Consider the following 12,733-nt stretch of genomic DNA (forward strand, 5'->3'; position numbering starts at 1 on the left):
GGGTAAATAAGTAGTCCCATCAAATTTGGGGTACGAAAATGGGTGCAAACATATTTTAAAGTTGCCAAATTTAAGCATTAAAAAGCGCCAAAAATGCACCTTTAGTAAGCACCTGCAATCCAAAATACACCTCCCCAACTTGCAGACCCCCCCCCCAGAGGCTATTTCGCTAGTTTTTTATTTTGTACCCTCTCTTGATTTTTTTTCCATTTTTTCAAAGTGCTTTTTTGGGGCGTCCTTCGTGGGGTTTTTTGTCGCAGTTAGCGTCAAGGGGGGGTGTCCAAAGGGTTTAGGGTGGTTCCCGCAAGTTTGCACCCCAATTCTGCACTTTTTTCCGCCGGGTATTAATAGGCGAAACTTTTTCGCCTATTACATTGCATTGCGTTTTCGCACCGGCGAAAAGACGCTGAATTTGATTACGGGGATAAATGAAATCGGCAAAAATTACATAATCGGCTAAAAAAGTATCGCCGAAATGGACTTTTCGCTTCTAATTGAATGCGGCCCTATGTAGTTATCATTCATTTTGTCTTCAGTGTCCATAGGCTCCACAGGGAGACCTTGGTGTGTAGGTGATGGAACTGAATCCAGGCACCACGCAGTTAAAAGCTTTCATCTCCCTATACTCTGCCCCCGAGCCAGAGGCACCTCAGTTTCGTTGGTGCCCGGCCGGAGTCGGGTCACCATTACGCGCTATTATTTTTATGATTTGATTTGTTTTATCTTTTCTTCAACTAGAGCGCGCAGCAGCAGACTGTCCGAGGGACGTCTGTGCTGCCGCTCCGTCACCCCTCCGGTGCCGCACCTCTCCTCTGAGGTCTGGCTTCTCTGAGCTGTTCTCCAGCCACGCCCCCGCTGAGGTCTCCGGCGGCCATTTTCTTCATGGTGCAGTCACAGCTCTCCCAGGACAGCGCGTGGTCCGGTCCCCCTACATACCTCTCCCCAGGGTCGCCATATGTAGCACTATTTCCTACCAGACACTGAGTCTGTGTAGTTGAGTGTAGTGCCAAATTGCCAATTCCCGCATTGTATGTGACTTGTGCAAGCGCTGCCTGTCTGCAGGATATGGCTATACCCTTTCTCTATTGCATGCCCTAATACAGGTGTTGTTGGGATGGTTCATACATAACCTCATATATATATATATATATATACAGTATATATACATGGAAAAAACAGCGGCACTCACAGGACTTGTAAATGAGACTCAGGACTCCAAAAGATGAAGTTCAACGTTTCAGTCTGGACGACTTTTATCAAGAACGTTCTTGATAAAAGTCGTCCAGGCTGAAACGTTGAACTTGACCTTTTGGAGTCCTGAGTCTCATTTACAAGTCCTGTGAGTGCCGCTGTTTTTTCCATGTTTATATTTTGGCCTTGTTAGACCATCAGAGGGCACCCGGGCACGTGTTTCTTTTGTTGTGTGCTGCACTGTGCCATATTTGGGCAACAGGTCCCTGCAGCTTACTCAAGCATAAGGATCAGTATATTGCTCCCCTGCTAGTATTAGTACATACTCGTGGTTGCATTGTACCCAGTGCCATATTGTGTGTTATCTTACTCTGCAGAGATGTCCGACAAGGGTAATGAACAAATTTCTGCACCCATTCTGCAATGCAGATTGTGCACTGCAGGTTTCAGTGAGGAGGATTTGGTTCGGGATGGGTTATGTGTGAGGTGTTATAATCCACCAGGTACCTCAAATCCCCCGACATCGGTACAGGAGCCCCCTTTGACGGTCTTTTCTCTGATGCTGACCTCCATTGCGAACCGTCTAGCGTTCAAGGCTGCTTTTCCTCCTATGGGGTTACCACAGCAGCCTGTCATTCCCTCGCAGGGACTACCGCTAATTAGGCAGACCCTCTTGTGTCACAGCAGGCTGTCATTCCCACACCGGGGGTATATATCTCCACCATGGGTGGATGTTTTCTCTACTTCAGTGTAGAGTCTGGCAGCTTCCTCTATGGCCATTCAGACCAGAGTGAGAAACCTGTACGGCCAGCTAAGCGTCCTGTGTTGTCATCTCAATCCACACAGTTATCAGAGTCTGAGATGTCATCTGATGACGGAGAAGTGGCTGACGCTTCTAACCCAGACTCCCCTTTGCAAGAAGCGGAGACTAAGTCCAGGATTAATATTCCTGCCTACTGGTGCATGCGGTCAGATCCGCATTGGTTATAGAGGATGACAAGCCAGCTCCTAAATCCAAACACCCTCTGTTTAAACATAAAGGTGAACTCGGCAGTATTCCCTCTGTCAGATCAGCTAGTGGATCACATGGCTGCTGCCTGGCAATCGCCTGGTAAGAGGTATAAACCTCAAAAATGTTTGGCCACATGTTACCCATTTCCTGAGGCTCATTGTAAAAAGTGGGATCACCCTCTGCAGTGGATTCACACGTTACATGATTGATTAGAAGTGCAACGTTACCTATGTCTTCCATTTTTTCCTTGAAAGATCCTACAGATAGGAAAGTGGAAATTTGCCCGAAATCAATATACTCTCTTTCAGGAGCTGTTGCTCTCCCGTCCATGGCTATCTCCTGGGTATCTAAGGCTACAGAGAGTTGGGCCGATGCACTTGAGGACTCCTTCCCCTCAGAAGAATCGGGTGTATTCTACTGTCTTTCTGGTTCGGAAACCGAATGGGTCTCATCGGCCTATCCTCAACCTCAAATCTCGGAACAAATGCCTCAGAGTGCCCAGGTTCAGGATGGAAACCTTACGCTCCATCATACTGGCTATGGAACCTGGGGATTACATGGTATCACTGGACATTCAGGATGCATACCTACATGTTCCAATAACGCCTTCTCACCAGCGTTATCTGCGGTTTGCTATACTGCAGCAACACTTCCAGTTTTGGGTGCTGCCCTTTGGCCTATACACGGCTCCAAGGGTATTTACCAAAATTATGCCTGTCATGGCGGCCCATCTGCGGAATCAGAGTATCCGACTACTATCATATCTGGACGACCTCCTCTTGTTGGCGAGTTCTCCAGAAGTGCATCTCCTCAGGTTTGAAAATGTCCTCCCTAATTCCCTCACAGAGGATGGTTCACTTGGGGGCCCTTCTGGATTCTCACCAGCAGAGAATCTTTCAGACTCCAGAAAAGATCTCCACGTTACAGCAACGAGTACGCAGATGCCTCCACAGTCGCCGGGTGTCAGTCCACTCGGCGATGCAGGTTCTAGGATCCATGGTGTCCATCTTCGACATGGTGGAATATGCTCAGTTTCATTCCAGGCCCCTGCATAGGCTGAACCTCTCCAGGTGAAGCGGATTGCCCCTCCGGATCAGGGCTCAGACGACGGCGCGGGGGGAGTCTGTGTACAGGGCCCTCGTGATGGCAAAGCACATTCTTCACAGAAAACCCGTGCAGGGTCAGTCCGACAACGCCACCACAGTGGCTTACATCAACCATCAAGGAGGCACTAGAAGTCGGGCAGCAATGACAGAAGTGTCCCGCATCCTGACATGGGCAGAATCTCATCTCCCGGCCATTTCGGCAGTGTTCATTCCGGGAGTTCTCAATTGGGAAGCGGAATTCCTCCAGGGGAATGGTCTCTTCACCAAGAGGTGTTTCAACTTCTAATGGACAAATGGGGTCTCCCAGAGGTGGACCTCATGGCCTCCTGACACAATCACAAATTGCCAGTGTACGGGTCCAGAACAAGAGATGCCGAAGCAAGCCTGGTGGATGCTCTGTCAGTGAAATGGACCTTCCGGTTTGCGTACCTATTTCCTCCAGTCTCCCTGCTTCCTTGGGTTCTTCGGAACTTCAAGCAAGACGGAAGGCACTGTCCTGCTGGTGGCTCCAGCTTGGCCAAGACGTCATTGTTACTCACATTTTCGGAGTCTCTCCATTGACACGCCGTTCCTGCTGCCTCAACGTCCGGACCTGTTGTCTCAGGGTCCTTGCCTTTACCCAGACCTAGATTGTCTGTCGTTGACGGCGTGTCTCTTGAGATATCCCTCCTATGGTCCAAAGGATTCTCTAGCTCTGTCATCAACACGAACACGTAAGCCTGCTTCTGCCAGGATCTACCACAGAGTGTGGCATACTTATTTCCGGGGGTGTATTAGAGAGATGAGATGAGGCAGCAATTGCTCAGCCTCACCTCTGATAGCTCAGACACTGCCTGGAGCTGGGGTCTGGGCCACAAAGCAGCCAAAAAAAAAACACAGAGAAAAAGAGCTAATGGAGGCATGCCTCACTTTGAGGGGGTGTGCCTTCAGCTCTGATGGACACCTCTGATGATCAGGTGACCAGTCCAGGAAGTACTCAGGCATCGGAGCTCAGCAGCAGCAGCAGTACTGAGGAGGGAAGGAAATTTTAATATGCAGACAGAGGAAACGCACAAAGGAGAAAAAGGTGCGAAGGGTCCGCTGCTAGGGGGAAATCCTGTGTGTGTGAGGGAAATCTTTTGTACTAGGCGGGATCTTTTGTGCTAGTGGGAGATATGTGTGAGGGGGATCTGTGATACAGGGAATCTGTGTGTGTGTGGGGGAGACCTGTGTAAGTGGGGCAGGTTTATATATATATATATATATATATATATATATATATATATGTGTGTAAATCTGGCTCTCATACTAGCCAGTGACCCCCCCATCCATTGACTACACCACACGTCTCTGCTGCAACCCCTCCCCCCATTTTCCCCCAGTCACGTTTTGAAAGATACTGAACCCCACACTTGATGTGGTCATAAGCTGGGAATGACTTTGTGCCTCTTATTGTACTACACTACAGTGAGGGGACTTTTATCTCAGTGAAACCAAATAGTCCCATGTTTCAAGCATATGTACCTGTGCATTGTTTCTAATGTTATCAGGGCCGTAACTAGGGGTTTGTGACCGGTGCGGCCGCAGAGTGTGCAGGACTCTGTGGGCGGCACCGTCGCTCACCCATGGCCCTGGCTGCTGGCTAGCAGTGTGCCTGAAACGGCACCCTGCAGCCAGTATCGCTGAGGCAGTGCCGCCTGTAGCATCCATTGTACACTACAAGCAGGCACCCTGCCATAATTACAGCTGCCTCCGGGCACTGCTGCAGTTCAGGGTGCCGGCGGCCTCACCCCCTTCCACGTGACGTTATGCGCAACAGGGGTGGCACATGGAAATCAGAGCCCTTGATACGGCACTAAGATTAGATGTGATATTTCCACTATTCTCCCGATAATTTAATTTTCGTGGCTATCGTGAGAAAATGACTACTTTCGGCTTCATAGTTTTCGCGGTGTCCAATTGCAAGCGAGCTTCCGTAAAGGTCTCTCAAATACAGACCAATCGTGTGATTGGAAAGTGGGAACTTAGGCCCTGATTCAGACCCACTCGCGAGCGGCTGTCCGCTCGCAAGTGGGTCGATGTTCTGCACTGAGCATGCGCACGACGGAGGGAGCTCCGTCGTGCGCATGCGCCAGACGCGACGAGCGAAGGAAAGTCCTTCGCTCGTTGTGTCTGATCAAAGGGGGCGTGCTGTCGATGTTGATTGACAGCACGCCCCCTTTGGTGGGCGTGCCGGGGGCGTGCCTCCCTGACGGGGGCGTTCCTAAGGGAACGCCTACCGTCAGAAGCCGGCCCACTGACATCACTAGTGATGTCAGTGGGAGTGATTTTGGCTCTGATAGAGCCAAAATCACTCCGGAGCTTGCGGTTGAAAACCTCAACCGCAGGCTCCGGCTCGCAGTTTCGATGGTCGCGATGGTCAAGACCATCGCGGCCATCAAACTGCACGCTCGTATAGGCTGTGGGTGGTGACCCACAGCTATACGAGCGTCCAGGAGGATGCTCCATTTTTTAGGAGGGCGACCCTCATTCAGAGCGTGCGGCTCTGAATGAGGGCCTTATAGCGCTATTTAAGGGCTACTGGGGCGTAGTCCTTGCACCATTTTGACCAGCGTGTTTCCACTGCTGCCTACACAGTTCCCAACATTACATAATTTTCTCTGAAAACGTTTATTCCACTTTAGTATATTCACTGTATGTGTTTTCTTGCAAAATTAATGTTTTATTTAGATTGGAGGTACATAAAAATTAACTTAGGTATATATTTGGGTCATTTTAAGCCACTTTTTAAAAACCTTCAAAATACATCTCTAGCAACCAATTGCAATCTTACATACACCAATCCCACCCATACAGCGCCCCCATATACCTGACCCACATCAATCAACCCATTGTCCTGCAGTTTATAGTTTTTCACCCGAAAAAATGACATCTTATTATTGGTCAAATCAAACAAATGAAAAATATATTTTTTTGCCTAATTCGTCATTATGTAGGTAGGGGCGCCGAGAGGGGGGGGGGCGGGTACAGTTTTCCCGGGCCCGGGCTTCCAGAGGGGCCTGAGTCTGGCGCCGCCCCACCCTCACTTCCTCCCTCCCTCCCTCCCTCCCTCTGCAGCAGCCCAGCACACGCTGTGTGCTGGGCTGCAGCGGGAGATTGCTTGCGGCTGCCAAGTAGCAGCCACAGCAATCTCCCATGCCTGAAGGGGGGAGCGATCACACTGATCGCGCCCCCCACTGGCTTTGCACCGGGCTGAGGGGCTCACAGCGCCCCCCTCCCCGGCGCGCAAGGGGGCGTGGCCACGCCTTCTGAAGTTAGGTCATGCCCCCTCTTTACCGGGGCCCCGCGTGGCTCTCTACGCCCCTGTATGTAGGGCAGAGGTTCCCAACCATGGTCCTCAAGGCACACTAACAGTCCTGGTTTTAGGGATAGCCATACTTGAGCACAAGTGACTAACAGCCTCATTTATCAACGAGTTTATCACTCAAAACTAGTGATAAATATCATTTTTTATGATAAATGGTGCTCCAGCCAATCAGCTCCCAACTGTCATTTTTCTAACAGTTGACAGTTGGGAGCTGATTGGCTGGAGCACCATTTATCATAAAAAGTGATATTTATCACTAGTTTTGAGTGATAAACTCGTTAATAAATGAGGCATTTAGGGACTGATTCATAGCCGGACGCTATTTGCGGACGCTCGTTCAGAAAAAGGGGCTGGATATTTAAATTGAGCGCTCGCTCTTTGCGGTCTGTGGACACCTCTATGTCTGAGTGAGCGTCCGAAAAATGCGCTCGCTATTTTGTAAAGACGCCCCTTGGCCGTTCGCAACATACGTCATCTCCGCTATTTATTAGATTAATCGAGTACATCGAAAGGCATCTGAACTGCTCGCAGTGCTTGTGGTAGGATTTACTTCCTGCTATCACTGCGAGCAGTTCAGGCTAAAAGACAACCAAGTGACGTGGTCGATGACGCTGCTTTGTTAATTATGCACACCCATTAAACGGCGTTTTGACCGTTTGGCACGGCTGCGTTCGGATATCCACTCCCCGTTTTCAAGCACCTTCCCCTGTTACCACCCACAAACGCCTCATTCTGTCACTCAAATTAGCAGACCCTCGCTGTTTTACGAGCGCACGATTTCTGACCGCAATGACTGGTTGGCGCATGCGCATTACGACCCATACGCATGCGCAGATGTGCGAACATCGCTCGGAGCGAACGAGCGGCTGCTTACGAGCGGCTCTGAATCAGGCCCTTAATTAGTACCTCAGTTATATTGATTTAACCATCTGTGCACAATCATGGATATCACTAAAACCAGGACTGTTAGTGTGCCTTGAGGACCGAGGTTGGGAATCACTGATGTAGGGTGTCCCAGTGATTCTGCACCAAGGGCCTGATTCAGAGGCGCTCGCTATTTGCGAGCGCTCGCTCTGAATCAGGGCGGATTTAAAAAAATAAATAAATCCACCTCCAGGCTGCTCGCATAGCTGTGGGTGACCACCCACAGCTTTTGCGAGGGGCCTGGCGATGGTCGTGATTATCGCGACCATCGAGATTGCGACAAAACCCTTGTGGTAGGGTCTCGGTTCCCGCAAGCCCGAGTGAACTTCCTGCTCTAATAGAGCAGGAAGTTCACTACTGACATCACGAATTATGTCAGTAGGGCCGCCCACAAACGGCAGGCGTTCCTTCGGGAACGCCTCCGTTTGTCCAGCCAGCCCCCCTCCCCGCCTAAACAACGGGGCGAGCTGTCAATCAACATCGATAGCCGCCCCGTTTTGTAGCGAGCCCCGGAGCGAGTGAAGTTCTCACTCGCTCCGGGGCTTGCGCGTGCGCACTGGCTGACCATCGGCCCACTTGCGAGCGCTGTGCGCTCGCGAGCCAGTCTGAATCAGGCTCCAAGTCCCGACATTTTTAGCCAAAAATAGGGGTTTTGCACAACTTATTACCTGCTCAAAGGTGGTGAAAAGAAATCTCAGATAAAACCAGCCCAAACCCCTGAATAATTCTCGCTCGCTTGTAATCGGATCGCTTTGGAGATTTCTTTTCCCGAGATAACGAAAATTGGTGAAAACGTTTTCTCGTAATACATGTAAGGATAGGGAGAAACGTTCTCTCACGAAAATTGTACCATGTGACCGCATATAATTGGATACCCCCCTAAATGTTATTATTGTTTATGTATTATTATATATTAGAATTATAGATATTATATATTTTATAGGGTATCTGATCTGCATTACTATTGGCATTAATCAAGTGTTATTTTCTCTTTATATATTGCCCTTCACACTCGTCCGAGTAAAGGCCCCCATAAACTAGCGACAGATTGGGCCAATTCGCCGATCCCCAGACGCCGCGGTCAGCGCATCGGTAAAATCCAACAAGTTACATTTTACAGATTTGCCGATCACGATCAAAATATGATCATGATTAGCAAGTCTGGGATTTTGTAACATGTAGAATTTCACCGAAACCCGACAGATCAGCGGACGATAGCCGCCAGTCTGAATTTCCGACCGGCAGATCGGGTCACATCGGATAATCGGCGGATTGCCCAGTAGATATATGGGGCCTTTTAGGAGATTAAGGGGCCTATTCATCAACACTAAAATAAAGTGTTTAAGGACATTTTCCTTAATTACCGTTATTTTAGTATTCATTAACACAGGAGATATCACTGATATCTCCTGGGTAAATCCTCCTGTGTTAATTTCCACACTCCCCGTACATTAGTACATTAGTATGGGGATATTAGTACATTAGTATGGGGATATTAGTACATTAGTACATTAGTATGGGGATGTAGAAATTAACCTATTCATCAAATTCCGAAAGTTATGTATTTTCGGAATTTGATGGTGTTACTATGTGCCACTCTCAGGTGGCATATAGCGGGTTACACTTACCTGCTGTCAGCGTGGCCAGGTCCTCCTCCGGCTCCCTCCGTCGCTCCAGCTGCTGCGCTGTGTGTTCTCCCCTCCGCAATGCTGCTGCTGCCGGGTAGCGTCTCCCCTCTGTTCCCCGGTGACACTTGTAAGAGTTTCTTCAATTATCTGCACTTACAAGTGCCACCGGGGAACTGAGGGGAGATACTACCCGGCAGCAGCAGCATTGCGGAGGGGAGAACATATTACAGTTAAAAAACAAACAAAAAAAAAACACAATAAAGACGGAAGGTCCGGGGTCCGCAGCTGCAGCCTGTGTACCAGGCAGCCAGGTAGGTGGGAGAGGGAAGCGGAGGGAAGGGGGGGACCAGGGCTGCCATCAGAAATTTTGGGGCCCGGTACTGACAAAATAGGCAGGGCCCCCTCCCCGGGGTAAGGGACAGAGGTGGGTGGAATTGTGGATGTGGGTGGAGCTACTTCAGCGGTGAGGGACAGGGAGGGCTGGAGCTATTGGGAGCACAGGGATTAGACATGGTGGGGGGGGTGGCACAGGGGGCATGGAAGGCTGGACAAGCGGGGGTACTGGGCTGGGAAGGGTGGCACAGGGCAGGGAAGGCTGTGGGGGCAAAGGGCAGGGAAGGCAGGCTGGCTGGAAGGGGGGCGCAGGGAAGGCTGGTATATTATTGTTATTATTATATCATCAATTAATTTTTTTTTGTCATATTCGAGATTTAGACAATTGCGAAAAAAAAATACCTTTAAGCACCTTATAAATTTTGGTAGACACAGGCAGCCTGGGAGAAAGAGCATCGGCTGCATTTTCGGAGATAGAGGGGACCCAGGTAGCAGAGCTGCAGAGGTGTGGAATGCAGTGATATGCGGTACCACACGTCATCACTGGTGGAATGCACGCGGCAGCCAGAGAAGAAACGAAGAGTGTCGGTGGCATTTAAAACATAGAGCTGTTCCACAAGCCATGATTAGCTCGCGGAACTGCAGCCAATCAGCAGCGGCTGCTGCTGATTGGCTGGCTGCTGTTCCACAAGCTGTGATTGGCTCGCGGAACTGCAGCCAATAAGCAGCGTTCGCGGCCAGCCAACTGCTTTTTTCTCTGGCTTCCAATGCATTCCACCGCAACTCTGCTACCAGGGCCCCCTCTCTCTCCGGGCCCAGGACTCGAGTCCCCGCCGTCCCCCCCTGATGGCGGCCCTGGGGGAGACACACACACAATTAACGCAGATATAATCACTGCTGCTCATTCGCCGCTTTTGTGAAGGTAACGGCGCATTCGCAGCACTGATTACAGCTGCGGTAAGTTAGAGCAGGCAGGGAAAACTATCTATTTCCCGAAAAGCTGTCATCGCAAAAATGGAGAAGAAATGGAGCAGAGGAATGATGAATTCCCCCGGTAATTAGGTACAACGCCATGCCAGTTTTTAGTTATGATGAATAGGCCCCTAAAGGGGGGCATCCACTAGACGATTTTATCCCTGTCCAACCTCTAAACGATTTTCCCTTTAAATTTGATCTTCCACTCTGAAGGATTTGCAAAAGACCTAACGGTAAACTATGTTGTTTCAATCTGTGATTGACAGCTTTCAGCTATAGTGGGCACATAGTGTTTCATCGTTCAGTGTGAACGATGTGTAAACTATGTGTAAACGATTTGTAAGCGATCTCCAAACGATATGAAAGCGATCAAGTGAAATTGACCTGCATGTTCAGTCGATGGATCAAACGAGCAGCGGGAGCGGACATCGTTCATCGTTAGAAACAATTACTGTAGGATTTGCAAACGATTTTTAAATGATTGAACGATAACGATATCATTAAATCGCCTGCTACAATCGTCTAGTGGATGCCCCCCATAAGCCTTTAAACAACTTCTACTAAAACCTGCTATGATAGCGCCACCTAGTGGTCCCTATATTCTATTTGTTATCTGCAGTGTGTCAGCCATGCAGGCTGCTGCTGCTGCTGGTATAACAGTTTGAGGGATGTTTTGTTAACACACATTGGATCCCTTAATACCAAATGAGCGTTAGGGTAAGGCACTAGGGTGAGGGTTAGGGTAAGGCACTAGGGGGAGGTTTAGGGTAAGGCACTAGGGGGCACTAGGCACCTGCTCTAAATCAATCTCAACCCCACACTACAGCAACCCTAACAATCTCCTTCTCTCTCCTCCCAACTCAGGGCCTAATTCAGACCCGCGAGCGTCGGGTCGATGGTGCCCTAATGCACATGCGCACGACGGGTCTCGCACCAAAGGGGGCGTGCTGTCGTTGGTGAGTGACAGCATGCCCCCTTTGGTGGGCGTGCCGGGGGCGTGGCTGCCAGATGGAGGCGTTCCCATGGGAACGCCTACCGTCTGAGTCCGGCCCCACTGACATCAGTAGTGATGTCAGTGGGAGTGATTTTGGCTCTGATAGATCACTCCAGGGCTACCGCAGGGTCTTGTCACAAGCCCGATGGTCGCGATGGTCTTGACCATCGCGACCATCATCATGGACGCTCGCTATAGCTGTGGGTGGTAACCCACAGCTATGCGAGCGTCCATGAGGCCGCTCCAAGTTGAGGTAGGAGGGCCCTGATTCAGAGCGAGCGCTCTGGTCAGAGCGTCCGGCTCTGAATCAGGCCCTCTGTCCCTCTCTCCTGTCTCCTCTGGAAAGCCAGTCCTGTCTATAATCATCTGGTCCCTGTCCATTACGGCTTCATATTCAACTCCTTGAATTCCCTAGTCATCACCAAATCCTGGATTTACCCATCTGACACCACTTCTCCTGCAGCTATCTCCTTTGGGAGCATCACAATCTTTCACACTCCCTGGCCTGGAGGTTGCCACAGTGTTGGTGTTGGGGTCCTTCTATCATCTGGTCACTCCCACCAACTCTTACCTTCTAAACTCTCCACTTCATTATTTGCATTCAATGCTCATATCAGTTGCCTTTTCCAACTTCCTCGAGTAGCCGCCTTTCCTCGTCCCCCTGCCCTCAACTCACAATTCCATGTTAACTTTACTTCTTGGCTCCTGACCTTGAAATGGGCTCTCAAGACCCCTTTCTTCCTCAAAGCTTTCCAGCTCTCATCCTAACCCACTACTCACAATCCAGCCCATCTGTGTCACCCCTGTTTGTCTGCCCCCTCCCCTTAGAATGTAAGCTCTCACGAGCAGGGCCCTCTTCCCTCATGTGCTTCTCCCTCACTTACTCCTGCTTTAATTTACAACAGCACCAGTGGCATATCTATAATGAGTGCAGTGTGTGCTGGGCACACGGGCCCCCAGGCACCACACACACTGCACCCATATTTTTTTACACATACCTGTCCGTGGTCCCGCGTCGGGTGTCAGCGCTGCTCAGAACACTGGAAAAATGACCGCTGCGGTGTTCTGAGCATGCGCAGTAGACTCTGGGCACACTAGTGCCCGGAGTCTACTAATGCTTCGGTGGCTGGCTAGCCGCGTCAGTCGGCTGCCGGCCACCGGGGAGAGAGGAGGGGGCCCGTGTGCACTCTTAACACGCCCCTGAACAGCACCTATATCTTGGTT

The sequence above is a fragment of the Taudactylus pleione genome, unplaced genomic scaffold, assembly GCF_031769625.1.
Source record: "Taudactylus pleione unplaced genomic scaffold, aTauple2 ptg000762l, whole genome shotgun sequence".
Lineage (NCBI taxonomy): Eukaryota > Metazoa > Chordata > Amphibia > Anura > Myobatrachidae > Taudactylus > Taudactylus pleione.